Source organism: Pseudophryne corroboree, chromosome 3 (genome assembly GCF_028390025.1).
Source record: "Pseudophryne corroboree isolate aPseCor3 chromosome 3, aPseCor3.hap2, whole genome shotgun sequence".
In the NCBI taxonomy this organism is placed as follows: Eukaryota; Metazoa; Chordata; class Amphibia; order Anura; family Myobatrachidae; genus Pseudophryne; species Pseudophryne corroboree.
Window position 1 is genome coordinate 141,341,898 of NC_086446.1, and position 10,169 is coordinate 141,352,066.

At 49.4% G+C, this 10,169-nt stretch overlaps 15 non-coding genes across 15 annotated transcripts; 9 read left to right on the forward strand and 6 right to left on the reverse strand.

Moving 5' to 3' along the window:
* The first annotated feature begins 676 nt into the window (after positions 1-676).
* Positions 677-840, forward strand: LOC134898849 (U1 spliceosomal RNA). Its single transcript, XR_010172537.1, has one exon. It is a non-coding gene; the product is annotated as a U1 spliceosomal RNA (small nuclear RNA).
* Positions 841-992: 152 nt separating this feature from the next.
* LOC134899440 (U1 spliceosomal RNA) lies at positions 993-1,155 on the forward strand. Its single transcript, XR_010173119.1, has one exon. It is a non-coding gene; the product is annotated as a U1 spliceosomal RNA (small nuclear RNA).
* A 674-nt stretch (positions 1,156-1,829) lies between these two features.
* LOC134899195 (U1 spliceosomal RNA) lies at positions 1,830-1,993 on the forward strand. The gene has a single exon (XR_010172876.1). It is a non-coding gene; the product is annotated as a U1 spliceosomal RNA (small nuclear RNA).
* A 152-nt stretch (positions 1,994-2,145) lies between these two features.
* LOC134899377 (U1 spliceosomal RNA) lies at positions 2,146-2,308 on the forward strand. Its single transcript, XR_010173054.1, has one exon. It is a non-coding gene; the product is annotated as a U1 spliceosomal RNA (small nuclear RNA).
* A 674-nt stretch (positions 2,309-2,982) lies between these two features.
* Positions 2,983-3,146, forward strand: LOC134899119 (U1 spliceosomal RNA). Its single transcript, XR_010172802.1, has one exon. It is a non-coding gene; the product is annotated as a U1 spliceosomal RNA (small nuclear RNA).
* A 152-nt stretch (positions 3,147-3,298) lies between these two features.
* Positions 3,299-3,461, forward strand: LOC134899435 (U1 spliceosomal RNA). The gene has a single exon (XR_010173113.1). It is a non-coding gene; the product is annotated as a U1 spliceosomal RNA (small nuclear RNA).
* A 671-nt stretch (positions 3,462-4,132) lies between these two features.
* Positions 4,133-4,296, forward strand: LOC134898939 (U1 spliceosomal RNA). Its single transcript, XR_010172627.1, has one exon. It is a non-coding gene; the product is annotated as a U1 spliceosomal RNA (small nuclear RNA).
* A 152-nt stretch (positions 4,297-4,448) lies between these two features.
* On the forward strand, positions 4,449-4,611 carry LOC134899600 (U1 spliceosomal RNA). Its single transcript, XR_010173253.1, has one exon. It is a non-coding gene; the product is annotated as a U1 spliceosomal RNA (small nuclear RNA).
* A 671-nt stretch (positions 4,612-5,282) lies between these two features.
* Positions 5,283-5,446, forward strand: LOC134899014 (U1 spliceosomal RNA). The gene has a single exon (XR_010172701.1). It is a non-coding gene; the product is annotated as a U1 spliceosomal RNA (small nuclear RNA).
* A 357-nt stretch (positions 5,447-5,803) lies between these two features.
* LOC134899486 (U1 spliceosomal RNA) lies at positions 5,804-5,966 on the reverse strand. Its single transcript, XR_010173158.1, has one exon. It is a non-coding gene; the product is annotated as a U1 spliceosomal RNA (small nuclear RNA).
* Positions 5,967-6,118: 152 nt separating this feature from the next.
* Positions 6,119-6,282, reverse strand: LOC134899047 (U1 spliceosomal RNA). The gene has a single exon (XR_010172733.1). It is a non-coding gene; the product is annotated as a U1 spliceosomal RNA (small nuclear RNA).
* Positions 6,283-6,952: 670 nt separating this feature from the next.
* Positions 6,953-7,115, reverse strand: LOC134899289 (U1 spliceosomal RNA). The gene has a single exon (XR_010172969.1). It is a non-coding gene; the product is annotated as a U1 spliceosomal RNA (small nuclear RNA).
* Positions 7,116-7,267: 152 nt separating this feature from the next.
* Positions 7,268-7,431, reverse strand: LOC134899097 (U1 spliceosomal RNA). The gene has a single exon (XR_010172782.1). It is a non-coding gene; the product is annotated as a U1 spliceosomal RNA (small nuclear RNA).
* Positions 7,432-8,105: 674 nt separating this feature from the next.
* Positions 8,106-8,268, reverse strand: LOC134899267 (U1 spliceosomal RNA). The gene has a single exon (XR_010172947.1). It is a non-coding gene; the product is annotated as a U1 spliceosomal RNA (small nuclear RNA).
* Positions 8,269-8,420: 152 nt separating this feature from the next.
* LOC134898815 (U1 spliceosomal RNA) lies at positions 8,421-8,584 on the reverse strand. The gene has a single exon (XR_010172506.1). It is a non-coding gene; the product is annotated as a U1 spliceosomal RNA (small nuclear RNA).
* Between the last annotated feature and the right edge of the window lie 1,585 nt (positions 8,585-10,169).

Here is a 10,169-nt window from a genome sequence, read left to right on the forward strand (position 1 = left end):
TTGCAAAATATAGACAGAAGAGCTCTCCAGCCTAGTTTGCTGTCTGTTTCCACTTCTCTTTTCTTGAGCCGCTCCCTTCTATGCCCTTGCGCACTATCCTGACTTCTCCCATCTGCTTACTTTGTGCCTTCCAACGCACAATGCGAACTACAGGTAGTGCTGCAGGGCCCACACCCTTTTACTTGCCATACAGAGCATCTCTGGAGCTGTTACAGTGCCCAGCTTCTGCAAGAAATCAGCTTGAATGCTTCAGGGGCTGGGGCATAGCCAACATGAGCCCCACACCGAAGGAGGGTGGAGGTGTTTAATGCAAACTATAGGTCATCCAAGCGCCGCAAAAGGCCGCCATGCCCTGCACGCCCCTTTTCTCTTTTCATATGCAGACGAGGGTTGAAGCCAACTTTGACCCACTGCTTGGATGACATCACCATATGCAAATCCATCTGCTGCAGGCCTTCCCGCAGGAATGCTTGCACTAGTTGTTGCATTTGGTTTGTTGTTTGGGGGTGCTTCAGTATTAGGCAGCCTTCTGCCCTCCCATGTTCATCTGAAAATATGTGTTCTCCCTGCAGTTGTTGTCCCCAGATGAGAGTTCCCTTGTGCTGCCTCAGTTGAATCTTCTTTACTTGACAGAGATGTGCCTGAGCAGCGGCCCTCCCCAGCCCTATCCCAAATCATACTTATTTTGCATAGGAGATACCATGGTCATGAAGATTGTTCTCCCAGGGTGAGGTTCATTCATTGCATTCTGGGTATGCTGACCCCTGTGATTTCCCCAAATTTGGGAAACTTGACTGCATTATTTGTGGTAGTGGGGGACTGTGTTTGTGCTTTCCTCTGGTCAGCTCTGGTAAAAGTCAGATTTCTTTGTCTCAGATCTTCCTCTAGCCTTGTTCTTCTTTCGAGAGTTCCCTTGTGCTGCCTCAGTTGGATCTCCTTTACTTGACAGGGGGGTGCCCAAGCAGCGACCCTCCCCAGCTCTAGCCCAACTCCTACTTACCTGCCAGGTGAGATACTATGATCATGAAGGTGCTTCTCCCAGGGCAAGGGTCACCCATTGCACTCTGGGTGTGCTGCCCCTGTGATTTCCCCAAATGTGGGAAACTTGACTGCATAATTTGTATTTCCACTGGTCGGCTTTCATATAATTCAGATCTCTTTGTCTCAGGTCTCTCTCCAGCCTAGTTTGCAGTCTGTTTCCACTTCTTCTTTTTTGAGCCCCTCCCTTCTATACCCTTGTGCACTATCCTGACTTCTCCTCCTGTCTGCTTACTTTGTGCCTTCCAATGCACAATGCAAACTACAGGTAGTGCTGCAGGGCCCACAAACTTTTACTTGCATTACAGAGCAGCTCTGGAACTGTTACAGTGCCAAGCTGCTGCAAGAAATCAGCTTGAATGCTTCAGGGGCTGGGGCATTGCCAACATGAGCCCCACACCGAAGGAGGGTGGGGGTGTTTAATGCGAACTAAGGGTCATCCAAAAGCCGCAAAAGGCCGCCATTCCCTGCATACCCCTTTTCTCTTTTCATATGCAGATGAGGGTTCCAGCCAACTTTGGCCCACTGCTTGGATGACATCACTGTATGCAAATCCGTCTTCTGCAGACCTTCCCCCAGGAATGCTTGTACTAGTTGTTGCATTTGGTTTGTTGTTTGGGGGTGCTTCAGTATTAGGCAGCCTTCTGCCCTCCCATGTTCATCTGAAAATATGTGTTCTCCCTGCAGTTGTTGTTCCCAGATGAGAGTTCCCTTGTGCTGCCTCAGTTGAATCTCCTTTACTTGACAGAGATGTGCCTGAGCAGCGGCCCTCCCCAGCCCTATCCCAAATCATACTTATTTTGCATAGGAGATATCATGGTAATGAAGACTGTTATCCCAGGGTGAGGTTCATTCATTGCATTCTGGGTATGCTGACCCCTGTGATTTCCCCAAATGTGGGAAACTTGACAGCATTATTTGTGGTAGTGGGGGACTGTGTTTGTGCTTTCCTCTGGTCAGCTCTGGTAAAAGTCAGATTTCTTTGTCTCAGATCTTCCTCTAGCCTTGTTCTTCTTTCGAGAGTTCCCTTGTGCTGACTCAGTTGGATCTCCTTCACTTGACAGGGAAGTGCCCGAGCAGCGACCCTACCCAGCTCTAGCCCAACTCCTACTTACCTGCCAGGTGAGATACTATGATCATGAAGGTGCTTCTCCCAGGGCAAGGCTCACCCATTGCACTCTGGGTGTGCTGCTCTTGCGATTTCCCCAAATATGGGAAACTTGACTGCATAATTTGTGTTTCCACTGGTCGGCTTTCATATAATTCAGATCTCTTTGTCTCAGGTCTCTCTCCAGCCTAGTTTGCAGTCTGTTTCCACTTCTTTTTTTTTGAGCCCCTCCCTTCTATACCCTTGTGCACTATCCTGACTTCTCCTCCTGTCTGCTTACTTTGTGCCTTCCAATGCACAATGCAAACTACAGGTAGTGCTGCAGGGCCCACAAACTTTTACTTGCATTACAGAGCAGCTCTGGAGCTGTTACAGTGCCAAGCTGCTGCAAGAAATCAGCTTGAATGCTTCAGGGGCAGGGGCATTGCCAACATGAGCCCCACACCGAAGGAGGGTGGGGGTGTTTAATGCGAACTAAGGGTCATCCAAGCGCCGCAAAAGGCCGCCATTCCCTGCATACCCCTTTTCTCTTTTCATATGCAGATGAGGGTTCCAGCCAACTTTGGCCCACTGCTTGGATGACATCACTGTATGCAAATCCGTCTTCTGCAGACCTTCCCCCAGGAATGCTTGCACTAGTTGTTGCATTTGGTTTGTTGTTTGGGGGTGCTTCAGTATTAGGCAGCCTTCTGCCCTCCCATGTTCATCTGAAAATATGTGTTCTCCCTGCAGTTGTTGTCCCCAGATGAGAGTTCCCTTGTGCTGCCTCAGTTGAATCTCCTTTACTTGACAGAGATGTGCCTGAGCAGCGGCCCTCCCCAGCCCTATCCCAAATCATACTTATTTTGCATAGGAGATATCATGGTAATGAAGACTGTTATCCCAGGGTGAGGTTCATTCATTGCATTCTGGGTATGCTGACCCCTGTGATTTCCCCAAATGTGGGAAACTTGACTGCATTATTTGTGGTAGTGGGGGACTGTGTTTGTGCTTTCCTCTGGTCAGCTCTGGTAAAAGTCAGATTTCTTTGTCTCAGATCTTCCTCTAGCCTTGTTCTTCTTTCGAGAGTTCCCTTGTGCTGACTCAGTTGGATCTCCTTCACTTGACAGGGAAGTGCCCGAGCAGCGACCCTACCCAGCTCTAGCCCAACTCCTACTTACCTGCCAGGTGAGATACTATGATCATGAAGGTGCTTCTCCCAGGGCAAGGCTCACCCATTGCACTCTGGGTTTGCTGCTCTTGCGATTTCCCCAAATGTGGGAAACTTGACTGCATAATTTGTGTTTCCCCTGGTCGGCTCTCGTATAATTCAGATCTCTTTGTCTCAGGTCTCTCTCCAGCCTAGTTTGCTGTCTGTTTCCACTTCTCTTTTCTTGAGCCGCTCCCTTCTATGCCCTTGCGCACTATTATGACCTCTCCTGTCTGCTTACTTTGTGCCTTCCAACGTCAATGCAAACTACAGGTAGTGCTGCAGGGCCCACACCCTTTTACATGCTTTACAGAGCAGCTCTGGAGCTGTTACAGTGCCCAGCTGCTGCAAGAAATCAGCTTGAATGCTTCAGGGGCTGGGGCATAGCCAACATGAGCCCCACACCGAAGGAGGGTGGAGGTGTTTAATGTGAATTAGGGGTCATCCAAGCGCCGCAAAAGGCCGCCATGCCCTGCACATCCCTTTTTTCTTTTCATATGCAGACGAGGGTTGAAGCCAACTTTGACCCACTGCTTGGATGACATCACCATATGCAAATCCATCTGCTGCAGGCCTTCCCCCAGGAATGCTTGCACTAGTTGTTGCATTTGGTTTGTTGTTTGGGGGTGCTTCAGTATTAGGCAGCCTTCTGCCCTCCCATGTTCATCTGAAAATATGTGTTCTCCCTGCAGTTGTTGTCCCCAGATGAGAGTTCCCTTGTGCTGCCTCAGTTGAATCTCCTTTACTTGACAGAGATGTGCCTGAGCAGCGGCCCTCCCCAGCTCTATCCCCAAATCATACTTATTTTGCATAGGAGATACCATGGTCATGAAGATTGTTCTCCCAGGGTGAGGTTCATTCATTGCATTCTGGGTATGCTGACCCCTGTGATTTCCCCAAATGTGGGAAACTGGACTGCATTATTTGTGGTAGTGAGGGACTGTGTTTGTGCTTTCCTCTGGTCAGCTCTGGTAAAAGTCAGATTTCTTTGTCTCAGATCTTCCTCTAGCCTTGTTCTTCTTTCGAGAGTTCCCTTGTGCTGCCTCAGTTGGATCTCCTTCACTTGACAGGGGGGTGCCCGAGCAGCGACCCTCCCCAGCTCTAGCCCAACTCCTACTTACCTGCCAGGTGAGATACTATGATCATGTAGGTGCTTCTCCCAGGGCAAGGCTCACCCATCGCACTCTGGGTGTGCTGCCCCTGTGATTTCTCCAAATGTGGGAAACTTGACTGCATAATTTGTGTTTCCCCTGGTCGGCTCTCGTATAATTCAGATGTCTTTGTCTCAGGTCTCTCTCCAGCCTAGTTTGCTGTCTGTTTCCACTTCTCTTTTCTTGAGCCGCTCCCTTCTATGCCCTTGCGCACTATCCTGACTTCTCCCGTCTGCTTACTTTGTGCCTTCCAACGCACAATGCGAACTACAGGTAGTGCTGCAGGGCCCACACCCTTTTACTTGCCTTACAGAGCAGCTCTGGAGCTGTTACAGTGCCCAGCTGCTGCAAGAAATCAGCTTGAATGCTTCAGGGGCTGGGGCATAGCCAACATGAGCCCCACACCGAAGGAGGGTGGAGGTGTTTAATGCGAACTAGGGGTCATCCAAGCGCCGCAAAAGGCCGCCATGCCCTGCACGCCCCTCTTCTCTATTCATATGCAGATGAGGGTTGAAGCCAACTTTGACCCACTGCTTGGATGACATCACCATATGCAAATCCATCTGCTGCAGGCCTTCCCCCAGGAATGCTTGCACTAGTTGTTGCATTTGGTTTGTTGTTTGGGGGTGCTTCAGTATTAGGCAGCCTTCTGCCCTCCCATGTTCATCTGAAAATATGTGTTCTCCCTGCAGTTGTTGTCCCCAGATGAGAGTTCCCTTGTGCTGCCTCAGTTGAATCTCCTTTACTTGACAGAGATGTGCCTGAGCAGCGGCCCTCCCCAGCTCTATCCCAAATCATACTTATTTTGCATAGGAGATACCATGGTCATGAAGATTGTTTTCCAAGGGTGAGGTTCATTCATTGCATTCTGGGTATGCTGACCCCTGTGATTTCCCCAAATGTGGGAAACTGGACTGCATTATTTGTGGTAGTGAGGGACTGTGTTTGTGCTTTCCTCTGGTCAGCTCTGGTAAAAGTCAGATTTCTTTGTCTCAGATCTTCCTCTAGCCTTGTTCTTCTTTCGAGTTGCTCCCTCGGTGTGGGGCTCATGATGGCTATGCCCCAGCCCCTGAAGCATTCAAGCTGATTTCTTGCAGCAGCTGGGCACTGTAACAGCTCCAAAGCTGCTCTGTAAGGCAAGTAAAAGGGTGTGGGCCCTGCAGCACTACCTGTAGTTTGCATTGTGCGTTGGAAGGCACAAAGTAAGCAGACAGAAGAAGTCAGGATAGTGCGCAAGGGCATAGAAGGGAGCAACTCAAGAAAAGAGAAGTGGAAACAGACTGCAAATTAGGCTGGAGAGAGACCTGAGACAAAGAGATCTGAATTATACGAGAGCCGACCAGGTGAAACACAAATTATGCAGTCAAGTTTCCCACATTTGGGGAAATCACAGGGGCAGCACACCCAGAGTGCGATGGGTGAGCCTTGCCCTGGGAGAAGCACCTACATGATCATAGTATCTCACCTGGCAGGTAAGTAGGAGTTGGGCTAGAGCTGGGGAGGGTCGCTGCTCGGGCACCCCCCTGTCAAGTGAAGGAGATCCAACTGAGGCAGCACAAGGGAACTCTCGAAAGAAGAACAAGGCTAGAGGAAGATCTGAGACAAAGAAATCTGACTTTTACCAGAGCTGACCAGAGGAAAGCACAAACACAGTCCCCCACTACCACAAATAATGCAGTCAAGTTTCCCACATTTGGGGAAATCACAGGGGTCAGCATACCCAGAATGCAATGAATGAACCTCAATCTGGGAGAACAATCTTCATGACCATGGTATCTCCTATGCAAAATAAGTATGATTTGGGATAGAGCTGGGGAGGGCCGCTGCTCAGGCACATCTCTGTCAAGTAAAGGAGATTCAACTGAGGCAGCACAAGGGAACTCTCATCTGGGGACAACAACTGCAGGGAGAACACATATTTTCAGATGAACATGGGAGGGCAGAAGGCTGCCTAATACTGAAGCACCCCCAAACAACAAACCAAATGCAACAACTAGTGCAAGCATTCCTGGGGGAAGGCCTGCAGCAGATGGATTTGCATATGGTGATGTCATCCAAGCAGTGGGTCAAAGTTGGCTTCAACCCTCGTCTGCATATGAAAAGAAAAAAGGGATGTGCAGGGCATGGCGGCCTTTTGCGGCGCTTGGATGACCCCTAATTCACATTAAACACCTCCACCCTCCTTCGGTGTGGTGCTCATGTTGGCTATGCCCCAGCCCCTGAAGCATTCAAGCTGATTTCTTGCAGCAGCTGGGCACTGTAACAGCTCCAGAGCTGCTCTGTAAAGCATGTAAAAGGGTGTGGGCCCTGCAGCACTACCTGTAGTTTGCATTGACGTTGGAAGGCACAAAGTAAGCAGACAGGAGAGGTCATAATAGTGCGCAAGGGCATAGAAGGGAGCGGCTCAAGAAAAGAGAAGTGGAAACAGACAGCAAACTAGGCTGGAGAGAGACCTGAGACAAAGAGATCTGAATTATACGAGAGCCGACCAGGGGAAACACAAATTATGCAGTCAAGTTTCCCACATTTGGGGAAATCGCAAGAGCAGCACACCCAGAGTGCAATGGGTGAGCCTTGCCCTGGGAGAAGCACCTTCATGATCATAGTATCTCACCTGGCAGGTAAGTAGGAGTTGGGCTAGAGCTGGGTAGGGTCGCTGCTCGGGCACTTCCCTGTCAAGTGAAGGAGATCCAACTGAGTCAGCACAAGGGTACTCTCGAAAGAAGAACAAGGCTAGAGGAAGATCTGAGACAAATAAATCTGACTTTTACCAGAGCTGACCAGAGGAAAGCACAAACACAGTCCCCCACTACCACAAATAATGAAGTCGAGTTTCCCACATTTGGGGAAATCACAGGGGTCAGCATACCCAGAATGCAATGAATGAACCTCACCCTGGGATAACAATCTTCATTACCATGATATCTCCTATGCAAAATAAGTATGATTTGGGATAGGGCTGGGGAGGGCCGCTGCTCAGGCACATCTCTGTCAAGTAAAGGAGATTCAACTGAGGCAGCACAAGGGAACTCTCATCTGGGGACAACAACTGCAGGGAGAACACATATTTTCAGATGAACATGGGAGGGCAGAAGGCTGCCTAATACTGAAGCACCCCCAAACAACAAACCAAATGCAACAACTAGTACAAGCATTCCTGGGGGAAGGTCTGCAGAAGACGGATTTGCATACAGTGATGTCATCCAAGCAGTGGGCCAAAGTTGGCTGGAACCCTCATCTGCATATGAAAAGAGAAAAGGGGTATGCAGGGAATGGCGGCCTTTTGCGGCGCTTAGATGACCCTTAGTTCGCATTAAACACCCCCACCCTCCTTCGGTGTGGGGCTCATGTTGGCAATGCCCCAGCCCCTGAAGCATTCAAGCTGATTTCTTGCAGCAGCTTGGCACTGTAACAGCTCCAGAGCTGCTCTGTAATGCAAGTAAAAGTTTGTGGGCCCTGCAGCACTACCTGTAGTTTGCATTGTGCATTGGAAGGCACAAAGTAAGCAGACAGGAGGAGAAGTCAGGATAGTGCACAAGGGTATAGAAGGGAGGGGCTCAAAAAAAAAGAAGTGGAAACAGACTGCAAACTAGGCTGGAGAGAGACCTGAGACAAAGAGATCTGAATTATATGAAAGCCGACCAGTGGAAACACAAATTATGCAGTCAAGTTTCCCACATTTGGGGAAATCACAGGGGCAGCACACCCAGAGTGCAATGGGTGAGCCTTGCCCTGGGAGAAGCACCTTCATGATCATAGTATCTCACCTGGCAGGTAAGTAGGAGTTGGGCTAGAGCTGGGGAGGGTCGCTGCTTGGGCACCCCCCTGTCAAGTAAAGGAGATCCAACTGAGGCAGCACAAGGGAACTCTCGAAAGAAGAACAAGGCTAGAGGAAGATCTGAGACAAAGAAATCTGACTTTTACCAGAGCTGACCAGAGGAAAGCACAAACACAGTCCCCCACTACCACAAATAATGCAGTCAAGTTTCCCACATTTGGGGAAATCACAGGGGTCAGCATACCCAGAATGCAATGAATGAACCTCACCCTGGGAGAACAATCTTCATGACCATGGTATCTCCTATGCAAAATAAGTATGATTTGGGATAGGGCTGGGGAGGGCCGATGCTCAGGCACATCTCTGTCAAGTAAAGAAGATTCAACTGAGGCAGCACAAGGGAACTCTCATCTGGGGACAACAACTGCAGGGAGAACACATATTTTCAGATGAACATGGGAGGGCAGAAGGCTGCCTAATACTGAAGCACCCCCAAACAACAAACCAAATGCAACAACTAGTGCAAGCATTCCTGGGGGAAGGCCTGCAGCAGATGGATTTGCATATGGTGATGTCATCCAAGCAGTGGGTCAAAGTTGGCTTCAACCCTCGTCTGCATATGAAAAGAGAAAAGGGGCATGCAGGGCATGGCGGCCTTTTGCGGCGCTTGGATGACCTATAGTTCACATTAAACACCTCCACCCTCCTTCGGTGCAGGGCTCATGTTGGCTATGCCCCAGCCCCTGAAGCATTCAAGCTGATTTCTTGCAGAAGCTGGGCACTGTAACAACTCCAGAGCTGCTCTGTATGGCAAGTAAAAGGGTGTGGGCCCTGCAGCACTACCTGTAGTTCGCATTGTGCGTTGGAAGGCACAAAGTAAGCAGATGGGAGAAGTCAGGATAGTGCGCAAGGGCATAGAAGGGAGCGGCTCAAGAAAAGAGAAGTGGAAACAGACAGCAAACTAGGCTGGAGAGCTCTTCTGTCTATATTTTGCAAACCTGCTCTTGTCCTCTCCAGCTGCTCCATGTAGATTTGACGTCTGGAAAGGTGCATAACCCACTGACAAGCAGGCACACTCCTGCTTGAGTTTTCTCTCTCACTAGCTGGATGATACACAATCATTTGCATGTGCTCCACCTCCGACACACCACCCACCCAACCACCCAGTGACCAGAGCCACCCACAAGCCAACTGGCTCCGTGATTTAATTTGCACAGTGTAGTCATCCAGGCAGCATGTCCTTCTCAATGGAAGTATCTCTGGTTCCATGGAATCTTCCACATTGGAATGCTGCGGAATAAAAGGATTTAAATATTCAGCTTGCTAGCATTCAATGTACCTGCGTCTTGGCTTTAGCACATGGGTCTTCATCCTGTGGCCCTCCAGCTGCTGTGAAACTACACATCCCAGCATGCCCTGCCACAGTTTTGCTATTAAGGTATGCTAAAACTGAGGCAGGGCATGCTGGGATGTGTAGTTCCACAGCAGCTGGAGGGTCGCAGGTTGAAGACCCATGTTCTAGCATGCCTGTTCTATGATGCATGTACCGTGATGTCACAATCAGCTTGGAATGGGGTGTCTAGCAGGCATTTGCTGACAGCCACTTGAGGGAGACACACATCAGGAGATGCAGCATATCGGAGGTCTTCGATGCCTTTCCAGCAAATGCACACCACCTGCTGCTGGTCTGGACACAAAACAATGCCCACAATCGAAGTCCCAAAATGCCCAACTACAGGATTCATGTAAGTAGTGAATTTAGGAATGAATTTAGAAGTAGGAAATTAAGTTAGTTCACAAGTACATTCAAATTCAGATCTAAAGTCTAGGTAGGCCTCACGTCCTGGCAGCCCCCAGCACTTAAAAATGCCTTGATTAGAGGTAGAGAATTAAATGTAGATAAAA